Source organism: Rhipicephalus microplus, chromosome X (assembly GCF_043290135.1).
Source record: "Rhipicephalus microplus isolate Deutch F79 chromosome X, USDA_Rmic, whole genome shotgun sequence".
In the NCBI taxonomy this organism is placed as follows: Eukaryota; Metazoa; Arthropoda; class Arachnida; order Ixodida; family Ixodidae; genus Rhipicephalus; species Rhipicephalus microplus.
In genome coordinates this window covers 497,542,796-497,556,143 of record NC_134710.1, presented here as the reverse complement: position 1 = coordinate 497,556,143, position 13,348 = coordinate 497,542,796, and positions in this window count along the sequence as shown.

Here is a 13,348-nt window from a genome sequence, read left to right as displayed (position 1 = left end):
TTGTCAAGCATTGCTGTATTTATTGAAACTTTATATGCTTATCTGCGACAAGTGTCGGATGAGCTTCGGAACCAACGTATTTGACCTAATGCGAACTGTGACGGCCAATTTTTGGCATTTTCTTTGTGTTTCCTGGTCAAGCATTGCTGTATTCTTTGAAAGTTTATATGCTTATCTGTGACAAGTGTCGGAGCAGTTGTGGAATCAATGTCGTTGCCTTGATGTGAAGTGTGATAACCTAGTATTGGCATTTTACTTGTTTCCTGGTCAGGCATTGTTGTATTTATTGAATCTTTATATGCTTATCTCTGACAAGTGTCGGGTCAGTTGTGGAACCAATTTCGATTGCTTATAGTGAACTCTGATGGCCTAGTTTTGGCACTTTATTGTGTTTCCTGGTGAACCATTGCTGTATTTATTGAAACTTTATATTCTTTCCTGTGACAAGTGTTGAATCTGTTTTGGAATTTTACTTGTTTCTGGTCAAGCATTGCTGTGTTTATTGAAACTTTATATGCTTCTCTGTGACAGGTTTTGGATGAGTTGAGGAACCAATGTCGTGTCCCTGGTGGGAAGTGCGATGGTCTAGTGTAGGAATTTCAGTTGTTTCCTGGTCAAGGATTGTTGTATATATTGAAATTGTATATGCTTATCTGTGACAAGTGTCGGATCAGTTGTGGAACCAATGTAGTTGCCCTAATGCGAACTGTGACATCCTAGTTTTGGCCTTATACTTGTGTTTCTTGGTCAAGCAATGCTGTATTTATAGAAACTTTATATGCTTATTCGTAACAAGTGCCGGATCAGTTGTGGAATCAATGTCGTTGTCTTGATGTGAACTGTGATGATCTAGTTTTGGCATTTTACTTGTTTTCTGGTCAAGCATTGTTGTATTTATAGAAACATTATATGCTTATATGTGACAAGTGTCGGATCAGTTGTGGAACCAGCGCAGTTGCCTCAATGCGAACTGTTACGGCCTAGTTTTGGCATTTTATTTGTTTCCTGGTCAAGCATTGCTGTATTTATTGAAAGTTTATATGCTTATCTGTAACAAGTGTCGGATCAGTTGTGGAACCAATGTCGTTGCCATGTTGTCAACTGTAAAGGCCTAGTTTTGGAATTTTACTTGTTTTCTGGTCAAGCATTGTTGTATTTATTGGAACTTTATATGCTTATCTGTGACAAGTGTCGGACCAGTTGTGGAACGATTGTAGTTGCCCTGATGCGAACTGTGACAGCCTAGTTTTGGCCTTTTACTTGTGTTTCTTGGTCAAGCAAAGCTGTATTTATAGAAACTTTATATGCTTATTCGTAACAAGTGCCAGATCAGTTGTGGAATCAATGTCGTTGCCTTGATGTGAACTGTGATGATCTAGTTTTGGCTTTTTACTTGTTTTCTGGTCAAGCATTGTTGTATTTATTGAAACTTTATATGCTTATCTGTGACAAGTGTCGGATCAGTTGTGGGACCAATGCTTGTCCCTAATGCGAAATGTGATGGCCTAGTTCTTGCATGTTACTTGTTTCCTGAGTAAGCATTGTTGTATTTATTGAAACTTGATATGCTTATCTGTGACAAGTGTTGGATCAGTTGTGGAACCAACGTGGTTGGTTTAATGCGAACTGTGATGGCCTAGTTTTGGAATTTTACCTGTTTTCTGGTCAAGCACTCCTGTATTTATTGAAACTTTATATGCTTCCCTGTGACAAGTGTCGGATCAGTTGTGAAACCAATGCTGTTGCCCTAATGCGAACTGTGATGGCCTAGTTTTGGCATTTTACTTCTGTTTCTTGAACAAGCAATGCTGTATATATAGAAACTGTATATGCTTATTCGTAACAAGTACCGGATCAGTTGTGGAATCAATGTCGTTGTCTAGATGTGAACTGTGATGATGTAGTTTTGGCATTTTACTTGTTCTCTGGTCAAGCATTGTTGTATTTATAGAAACATTATATGCTTATATGTGACAAGTGTCGGATCAGTTGTGAAACCAGCGCAGTTGCCTTAATGCGAACTGTTACGGCCTAGTTTTGGCATTTTATTTGTTTCCTGGTCAAGCATTGCTGTATTTATTGAAAGTTTATATGCTTATCTGTAACAAGTGTCGGATCAGTTGTGGAACCAATGCTGTTGACATGTTGTCAACTGTAATGACCTAGTTTTGGAATTTTACTTGTTTTCTGGTCAAGCATTGTTGTATTTATTGAAACTTTATACGCTTATCAGTGACAAGTGTCGGACCAGTTGTGGAACGAATGTAGTTGCCCTAATGCGAACTGTGACAGCCTAGTTTTGGCCTTTTACTTGTGTTTCTTGGTCAAGCAATGCTGTATTTATAGAAACTTTATATGCTTATTCGTAACAAGTGCCAGATCAGTTGTGGAATCAATGTCGTTGCCTTGTTGTCAACTGTGATGGCCTAGTTTTGGCATTTTACTTGTTTCCTGGTCAAGCATTCCTGTATTTATTGAAACTTTATATGCTTATCTGCGACAAGTGTCGGATCAGTTGTGGGACCAATGCTGTTTGCCTAATGCGAAAGGTGTTGGCCTAGTTCTCGCATTTAACTTGTTTCCTGAGTAAGCATTGTTGTATTTATTGAAACTTGATATGCTTGTCTGTGACAAGTGTTGGATCAGTTGTGGAACCAATGTCGTAACCTTGATGTCAACTGTGATGGCCTAGTTCTGAAATTTGACTTGTTTCCTGGTCAAGCATTGCTGTATATATTGAAACTTTATATGCTTATCTGTGACAAGTGTTGGATCAGTGGTGAAGCCAACATAGTTGCCTTAATGGGAATTGTGACAGCCTATTTTTGGCATTTTACTTGTGTTTCCTGGTCAAGAAATGCTGTATTTATTGAAACGTTATATGCTTATCTGTGACACGTGTGGGATTAGTTGTGGAACCAATGTAGTTGCCTTGATGTGAACTGTCATGAAGTAGTTTTGGCATTTTACTTGTTTCCTGGTGAAGCATTGTTGTAATTATGGAAATATATATATGCTTACCTGTAACAAGTGTCGGATCAGTTGTTGAACCAATGTTGATATCTTAATGCGAACTGTGCTGACCTAGTTTTGGCATTTTACGTGTTTCCTGGCCAAGCATTGTTGTATTTATTGAAACTTTATATGCTTATCTGTGACAAGTGTCGGATGAGTTGTGGAACCAACGTATTTGCCCTAATGCGAACTGTGACGGCCTATTTTTGGCATTTTCTTTGTGTTTCCTGGTCAAGCATTGCTGTATTCTTTGACAGTTTATATGCTTATCTGTGACAAGTGTCGGATCAGTTGTGGAATCAATGTCGTTGCCTTGATGTGAAGTGTGATAACATAGTATTGGCATTTTACTTGTTTCCTGGTCAGGCATTGTTGTATTTATTAATACTTTATATGCTTATCTCTGACAAGTGTCGGGTCAGTTGTGGAATCAATGTCGATTGCTTAATGTGAACTGTGATGGCCTAGTTTTGGCACTTTCATTGTGTTTCCTGGTGAAGCATTGCTGTATTATTTGAAACTTTATATTCTTTCCTGTGACAACCCGTGGATCTGTTTTGGAATTTTACTTGTTTTCTGGTCAAGCATTGTTGTATTTATTGAAACTTTATACGCTTATCTGTGACAAGTGTCGGCTCAGTTGTGGAACCAATGTAGTTGCCCTAATGCGAACTGTGACAGCCTAGTTTTGGCATTTTACCTGTGTTTCTTGGTCAAGCAATGCTGTATTTATAGAAACTGTATATGCTTATTCCTCAAAAGTGTCGCATCAGTTGTGGAATCAATATGGTTGCCTTGATGTTAACTGTGATGATTTAGTTTTGGCATTTTACTTGTTTTCTGGTCAAGCATTGTTGTATTTATTGAAACTTTATATGCTTATAAGTGACAAGTGTCGGATCAGTTGTGGAACCAGCGCAGTTGCCTTAATGCGAACTGTTACGGCCTAGGTTTGGCATTTTACTTGTTTCCTGGTCAAGCTTTGCTGTATTTATTGAAAGTTTGTATGCTTATCTGTGACAAGTGTCAGATCAGTTGTGGAACTAATGTCGTTGCCTTGTTGTCAACTGTGATGGCCTAGTTTTGGAATTTTACTTGTTTTCTGGTCAAGCATTGCTGTATTTATATAAACTTTATAGGCTTCTCTGTGACAAGTGTTGGATAAGTTGTGGAACAAATGTCGTTGCCCTGATGGGAACTGCGATGGTCCAGTTTTGGAATTTTACTTGTTTTCTGGTCAAGCAATGTTGTCTGTATTGAAACTTTATATGCTTAGCTGTGACAAGTGTCGGATCAGTTGTGGAACCAATGTATTTGCCCTAATGCGAAATGTGACGGCCTATTTTTGGCATTTTCTTTGTGTTTCTTGGTCAAGCATTGCTGTATTCTTTGAAAGTTTATGTACTTATCTGCGACAAGTGTCGGATCAGTTGTGGAATCAATGTCGTTGCCTGCATGTGAAGTGTGATAACCTAGTATTGGCATTTTACTTGTTTCCTGGTCAGGCATTGTTGTATTTATTGAAACTTTATATGCTTATCTCTGACAAGTGTCGGATCAGTTCCGGAACCAATGTCGATTGCTTAATGTGAACTGTGATGGCCTAGTTTTGGCACTTTATTGTGTTTTCTGGTGAAGCATTGCTGTAATTATTGAAACTTTATATTCTTTCCTGTGACAAGTGTTGGATCTCTCTTGGAATTTTACTTGTTTTCTGGTCAAGCATTGCTGTGTTTATTGAAACTTTATATGCTTCTCTGTGACAAGTTTTGGATGAGTTGTGCAACCAATGTCGTTTCCCTGGTGGGAAGTGCGATGGTCTAGTGTTGGAATTTCACTTGTTTCCTGGTCAAGCATTGTTGTATATATTGAAATTGTATATGCTTATCTGTGACATGTGTCGAATCAGTTGTGGAACCAATGTAGTTGCCATAGTGCGAACTGTGACAGCCTAGTTTTGGCCTTTTACTTGTGTTTCTTGGTCAAGCAATGCTGTATTTATAGAAACTTTATATGCTTATTCGTAACAAGTGTCGGATAAGTTGTGCAATCAATGTCGTTGCCTTGATGTGAACTGTGATAATCTTGTTTTGGCATTTTACTTGTTTTCTGGTCAAGCATTGTTGTATTTATAGAAACGTGTTATGCTGATATGTGACAAGTGTCGGATCAGTGTTGGAACCAGCGCAGTTGCCTTAATGCGAACTGTTACGGCCTAGTTTTAACATTTTACTTGTTTCCTGGTCAAGTATTGCTGTATTAATTGAAAGTTTATATGCTTATGTGTGACAAGTGTCGGATCAGTAGTGGAATCAGCGTAGTTGCCTTAATACGAACTGTGATGACCTAGTTGTTGCATTTTGCTTGTGTTTCCTGGTCAAGCATTGGTGTATTTATTGAAACTTTATATGCTTATCTGTGACAAGTGTCGGATCAGTTGTGTAACCGATGTAGTTGCCCTAATGCGAACTGTGACAGCCTAGTTTTGGCCTTTTACTTGTGTTTCTTGGTCAAGAAATGCTGTATTTATAGAAACTTTATATGCTTATTCGTAACAAGTGCCGGATCAGTTGCGAAATCATTGTCGTTGTCTTGATGTGAACTGTGATGATCTAGTTTTAGCATTTTACTTGTTTTCTGGTCAAGCATTGTTGTATTTATTGAAACTTTATATGCTTATATGAGACAAGTGTCGGATCAGTTGTGGAACCAGCGTAGTTGCCATAATGCGAAGTGTTACGGCCTAGTTTTGGCATTTTACTTGTTTTCTGGTCAAGCAATAATGTATTTATTGAAACTTTATATGCTTATCTGTGAAAACTTTCGAATCAGTTGTGGAACGAATGTCGTTGCCTTGATGGGAACTGTGATGGCCTTGTTTTGGATTTATCTTGTGTTTCCTTGTCAAGCATTGCTGTAGTTATTGAAACTTTGTATGCTTCTCTGTGACAAGTGTCGGATAAGTTGTGGAACCAATGTTGTTACCTTAATGCGAACTGTGATAGCCTAGTTTTGGCATTTTATTTGTTTTCTTGTCGATCATTTCTGTATTTATTGAAACTTTATATGCTTATCTGTGACAAGTGTAGCATCAGTTGAAGAACCAACGTTGTTGTCTTGATGTCAACTGTGATGGCCTAGTTTTGGCATTTTACTTGTGTTTCCTAGTCGAGCATTGCTGTATTTATTGAAACTTTATATGCTTATCTGCGACAAGTGTCGGCTTAGTTATGGAACCAATGTAGTTGCCCTAATGCCAACTGTGACAACCTAGTTTTGGCTTTTGACTTGTTTCCTGGTCAAGCATTGCTGTATTTATTGAAACTTTATATGCTTATCTGTGACAAGTGTCAGATCAGTTGTGGAAGCAATGTAGTTGCCCTAATGCGAACTGTGACATCCTAGTTTTGGCCTTTTACTTGTGTTTCTTGGTCAAGCAATGCTGTATTTATAGAAACTTTATATGCTTATTCGTAACAAATGCCGGATCAGATGTGGAATGAATGTCGTTGTCTTGATGTGAACTGTGATGATGTAGTTTTGGCATTTTACTTGTTTTATGGTCAAGCATATTTGTATTTATAGAAACTTTATATGCTTATATGTGACAAGTGTCGGATCAGTTGTGGAACCAGCGCAGTTGCCTTAATGCGAACTGTTACGGCCTAGTTTTGGCATATTATTTTGTTTCCTGGTCAAGCATTGCTGTATTTATTGAAAGTTTATATGCTTATCTGTAACAAGTGTCGGATCAGTTGTAGAACCAATGTCGTTGCCTCGTTGTCAACTGTAATGGCCTAGTTTTGGAGTTGTACTTGTTTTCTGGTCAAGCATTGTTGTATTTATTGAAACTTTATATGCTTATCTGTGACAAGTGTCGGATCAGTTGTGGAACCAATGTTGTTGCCCTAATGCGAACTGTGACAGCCTAGTTTTGGCCTTTTACTTGTGTTTCTTGGTCAAGCAATGCTGTATTTATAGGAACTTCATATGCTTATTCGTAACAAGTGCTGGATCAGTTGTGGAATCAATGTCGTTGTCTTGATGTGAACTGTGATGATCTAGTTTTTGGTATTTTACTTGTTTTCTGGTCAAGCATTGTTGTATTTATTGAAACTTTATATGCTTATCTGTGACAAGTGTCGGATCAGTAGTGGAATCAGCGTAGTTGCCTTAATACGATCTGTGATGACCTAGTTTTGGCATTTTACTTGTGATTTCTGGTCAATCATTGTTGTAATGATTGAAACAATATATGCCTATCTGTGACGAGTGTCGGATGAGTTGTGGAACCAACACATTTGCCCTAATGCGAACTGTGATGGCCTATTTTTGGCATTTTCTTTGTGTTTCCTGGTCAAGCATTGCTGTATTCTTTGAAAGTTTATATGCTTATCTGTGACAAGTGTCGGAGCAGAGTTGGAATCAATGTCGTTGCCTTGATGTGAAGTGTGATAACCTAGTATTGCCATTTTACTTGTTTCCTGGTCAGGCATTGTTGTATTTATTGAATCTTTATGTGCTTATCTCTGACAAGTGTCGGGTCAGTTGTGGAACCAATGTCGATTGCTTAATGTGAACTGTGATGGCCTAGTTTTAGCACTTTTATTGTGTTTCCTGGTGAAGCATTGCTGTATATATTGAAAATTTATATTCTTTCCTGTGACAAGTGTTGGATCAGTTTTGGAATTTTACTTGTTTTCTGGTCAAGCATTGCTGTTTTTATTGAAACTTTATATGCTTCTCTGTGACAAGTGTTGGATGAGTTGTGGAATCAATGTCGTTGCCCTGGCGGGAAGTGCGATGGTCTAGTGTTGGAATTTCACTTGGTTCCTGGTCAAACATCGTTGTATTTACTGAAACTTTATATGCTTATCTGTGACAAGTGTCGGATCAGTTGTGGAACCAATGTAGTTGCCATATTGCGAACTGTGACAGCCTAGTTTTGGCCTTTTACTTGTGTTTCTTAGTCAAGCAATGCTGTATTTATAGAAACTTTATATGCTTATTCGTAACAAGTGTCAGATAAGGTTTGCAATCAATGTCGTTGCCTTGATGTGAACTGTGACGATCTAGTTTTGGCATTTTACTTGTTTTCTGGTCAAGCATTGTTGTATTTATAGAAACTTTATATGCTTATATGTGACAAGTGTCGGATCAGTTGTGGAACCAGCGCAGTTGCCTTAATGCGAATTGTTACGGCCTACTTTTGGCATTTTACTTGTTTCCTGGTCAAGTATTGCTGTATTTATTGAAACTTTATATGCTTATGTGTGACAAGTGTCGGATCAGTAGTGGAATCAGCGTAGTTGCCTTAATACGAACTGTGATGACCTAGTTGTTGCATTTTGCTTGTGTTTCCTGGTCAAGCATTTGTGCATTTATTGAAACATTATATGCTTATCTGTGACAAGTGTCGGATCAGTTGTGGAACCAATGTAGTTGCCCTAATGTGAACTGTGACAGCCTAGTTTTGGCCTTTTACTTGTGTTTCTTGGTCAAGAATTGCTGTATTTATAGAAACTTTATATGCTTATTCGTAACAAGTGCCGGATCAGTTGCGGAATCATTGTCGTTGTCTTGATGTGAATTGTGATGATCTAGTTTTGGCGTTTTACTTGTTTTCTGGTCAAGCATTGTTATATTTATTGAAACTTTATATGCTTATATGAGACAAGTGTCGGATCAGTTGTGGAACCAGCGTAGTTGCCTTATTGCGAACTGTTACGGCCTTGTTTTGGCATTTTACTTGTCTCCTGGTCAAGCAATAATGTATTTATTGAAACTTTATATGCTTATCTGTGACAAGTGTCGGATCAGTTGTGGAACGAATGTCGTTGCCTTGATGGGAACTGTGATGGCCTTGTTTTGGATTTGTCTTGTGTTTCCTTGTCAAGCATTGCTGTAGTTATTGAAACTTTGTATGCTTCCCCGTGACAAGTGTCGGATAAGTTGTGGAAGCAATGTTTTTACCTTAATGCGAACTGTGATAGCCTAGTTTTGGCGTTTTACTTGTTTTCTTGTCGAGCATTTCTGTATTTATTGAAACTTTATATGCTTATCTGTGACAAGTGTCGGATCAGTTGAAGAACCAACGTTGTTGTCTTGATGTCAACTGTGATGGCCGAGTTTTGGCATTTTACTTGTTACCTCGTCAAGCATTGTTGCACTTATAGAAACTGTATATGCTTATATGTGACAAGTGTCGGATCAGTTGTGGAACCAGCGCAGTTGCCTTAATGCGAACTGTTACGGCCTAGTTTTGGAATTTTACTTGTTTTCTGGTCAAGCATTGTTGTATTTATTGAAACTTTATATGCTTATCTGTGACAAGTGTCGGACCAGTTGTGGAACGAATGTAGTTGCCCTAATGTGAACTGTGACAGCCTAGTTTAGGCCTTTTACTTGTGTTTCTTGGTCAAGCAATGCTGTATTTATAGAAACTTTATATGCTTATTCGTAACAAGTGCCAGATCAGTTGTGGAATGAATGTCGTTGCCTTGATGTGAACTGTGATGATCTAGTTTTGGCTTTTTACTTGTTTTCCGGTCAAGCATTGTTGTATTTATTGAAACTTTATATGCTTATATGTGACAAGTGTCGGATGAGTTGTGGAACCAGCGTAGTTGCCTTAATGCGAACTGTTACGGCCTAGTTTTGGCATTTTATTGTTTCCTGATCAAGCAATGCTGTATTTATTGAAAATTTATATGCTTATCTGTAACAAATGTCGGATCAGTTGTGGAACCAATGTTGTTGCCTTGTTGTCAACTGTGATGGCCTAGTTTTTGCATTTTACTTTTGTTTCCTGGTCAAGCAATATTGTATTTATTGAAACAATGTATGCTTATCTGTGACAAGTGTCGGATCATTTGTGGAACGAATGTCGTTGCCTTGATGGGAACTGTGATGGCCTTGATTTGGATTTATGTCGTGTTTCCTTGTCAAGCATTGCTGTATTATTGAAACTTTGTATGCTTTCCTGTGACAAGTGTCGGATAGGTTGTGGAACCAATAAAGTTACCTTAATGTGAACTGTGATAGCCTAGTTTTGGCATTTTACTTGTTTTCTTTTTGAGCATTTCTGTATTAATTGAAACTTTATATGCTTATCTGTGACAAGTGCCGGATCAGTAGTGGAATCAGCGTAGTTGCCTCAATACGAACTGTGATGACGTGGTTTTGGCGTTTTACTTGTTTTCTGGTCAAGTATGGTTGTATTTATTAAAACTTTATATGTTTATCTGTGACAAGTGTCGCATCAGTTGTGGAACCAATGTTGTTATCCTAATGCGAACTGTGACGGCCTAGTTTTGGCATTTTACTTGTTTCCTGGTCAAGCATCGCTGTATTTATTGACACTTTATATGCTTATCTGTGACAAGTGTTGGATCAGTTGTGGAACCAATGTCGTATCCTTGATGTCAACTGTGATGGCCTAGTTTTTGCATTTTACTTTTGTTTCCTGGTCAAGCAATATTGTATTTATTGAAACTATGTATGCTTATCTGTGACAAGTGTCGGATCATTTGTGGAACGAATGTCGTTGCCTTGATGGGAACTGTGATGGCCTTGATTTGGATTTATCTTGTGTTTTCTTGTGAAGCATTGCTGTATTTATTGAAACTTTATATGCTTATCTGCGACAAGTGTCGGATGAGTTGTGGAACCAACGTATTTGACCTAATGCGAACTGTGACGGCCAATTTTTGGCATTTTCTTTCTGTTTCATGGTCAAGCATTTCTGTATTCTTTGAAAGTTTATATGCTTATCTGTGAGAAGTGTCGGAGCAGTTGCGGAATCAATGTCGTTGCCTTGATGTGAAGTGTGATAACGTAGTATTGGCATTTTACTTGTTTCCTGGTCAGGCATTGTTTTATTTATTGAATCTTTATATGCTTATCTCTGACAAGTGTTGGGTCAGTTGTGGAACCAATGTCGATTGCTTAATGTGAACTCTGATGGCCTAGTTTTGGCACTTTTATTGTGTTTCCTGGTGAAGCATTGCTGTATTTTTTGAAAGTTTATATTCTTTCCTGTGACAAGTGTTGGATCTGTTTTGGAATTTTAGTTGTTTTCTGGTCAAGAATTGCTCTGTTTATTGAAACTTTATATGCTTCTCTGTGACAAGTGCTGCATGAGTTGTGGAACCAATGTCGTTGCCTTGGTGGGAAGTGCGATGGTCTAGTGTTGGAATTTCACTTGTTTCCTGGTCAAGCATTGTTGTATTTATTGAAATTGTATATGCTTATCTGTGACAATGTCGGATCAGTTGTGGAACGAATGTCGTTGCCTTGATGGGAACTGTGATGGCCTTGTTTTGGATTTGTCTTGTGTTTCCTTGTCAAGCATTGCTGTAGTTATTGAAACTTTGTATGCTTCCCCGTGACAAGTGTCGGATAAGTTGTGGAAGCAATGTTTTTACCTTAATGCGAACTGTGATAGCCTAGTTTTGGCGTTTTACTTGTTTTCTTGTCGAGCATTGGTGTATTTATTGAAACTTTATATGCTTATCTGTGACGATTGTCGGAGCAGTTGTGGAACCAACGTAGTTGGTTTATAGCGAACTGTGATGGCCTAAATTTGGAATTTTACATGTTTTCTGGTCTAGCACTGCTGTATTTATTGAAACTTTATATGCTTATCTGCGACAAGTGTCAGATTAGTTATGGAACTAATGTAGTTGCCCTAATGCCAACTGTGACGGCCTAGTTTTGGCTTTTGACTTGTTTCCTGGTCAAGCATTGCTGTATTTATTGAAACTTTATATGCTTATCTGTGACAAGTGTCGGACCAGTTGTGGAACGAATGTAGTTGCCCTATTGCGAACTGTGACATCCTAGTTTTGGCCTTATACTTGTGTTTCTTGGTCAAGCAATGCTCTATTTATAGAAACTTTATATGCTTATTCGTAACAAGTGCCAGATCAGTTGTGGAGTCAATGTCGTTGTTTTGATGTGAACTGGGATGATCTAGTTTTGGCACTTTACTTGTTTTCTGGTCAAGCATTGTTGTATTTATAGAAACTTTATATGCTTATATGTGACAAGTGTCGGATCAGTTGTGGAACCAGCGCAGTTGCCTTAATGCGAACTGTTACGGCCTAGTTTTGGCATTTTATTTGTTTCCTGGTCAAGCATTGCTGTATTTATTGAAAGTTTATATGCTTATCTGTAACAAGTGTCCGATCAGTTGTGGAACCAATGTCGTTGCCTTGTTGTCAACTGTATTGGCCTAGTTTTGGAATTTTACTTGTTTTCTGGTCAAGCATTGTTGTATTTATTGAAACTTTATATGCTTATCTGCGACAAGTGTCGGACCAGTTGTGGAACAAATGTAGTTGCCCTAATGCGAACTGTGACAGCCTAGTTTTGGCCTTTTACTTGTGTTTCTTGGTCAACCAATGCTTTATTTATAGAAACTTTATATCCTTCTTCGTAACAAGTGCCAGATCAGTTGTGGAATCAATGTCGTTGCCTTGATGTGAACTGTGATGATCTAGTTTTGGCACTTTACTTGTTTTCTGGTCAAGCATTGTTGTATTTATAGAAACTTTATATGCTAATATGTGACAAGTGTCGGATCAGTTGTGGAACCAGCGCAGTTGCCTTAATGCGAACTGTTACGGCCTAGTTTTGGCATTTTATTTGTTTTCTGGTCGAGCATTTCTGTATTTATTGAAACTTTATATGCTTATCTGTGACAAGTGTCGCATCAGTTGAAGAACCAACGTTGTTGTCTTGATGTCAACTGTGATGGCCTAGTTTTGGCGTTTTACTTGTTTCCTGGTCAAGTATTGCTGTATTTATTGAAACTTTATATGCTTATCTGTGACAAGTGTGGGATCAGTAGTGGAATCAGCGTAGTTGCCTTATTACGAACTGTGATGACCTAGTTTTGGAATTTTACTTGTTTTCTGGTCAAGCATGAGTGTATTTAATAAAACTTTATATGTTTATCTGTGACAAGTGTCGGATCAGTTGTGGAACCAATGTTGTTATCTTAATGCGAACGGTGATGGCCTAGTTTTGACATTTGACTTGTGTTTCCTGGTCGAGCATTGGTGTATTTATTGAAACTTTATATGCTTATCTGTGACGATTGTCGGAGCAGTTGTGGAACCAACGTAGTTGGTTTATAGCGAACTGTGATGGCCTAAATTTGGAATTTTACATGTTTTCTGGTCTAGCACTGCTGTATTTATTGAAACTTTATATGCTTATCTGCGACAAGTGTCAGATTAGTTATGGAACCAATGTAGTTGCCCTAATGCCAACTGTGACGGCCTAGTTTTGGCTTTTGACTTGTTTCCTGGTCAAGCATTGCTGTATT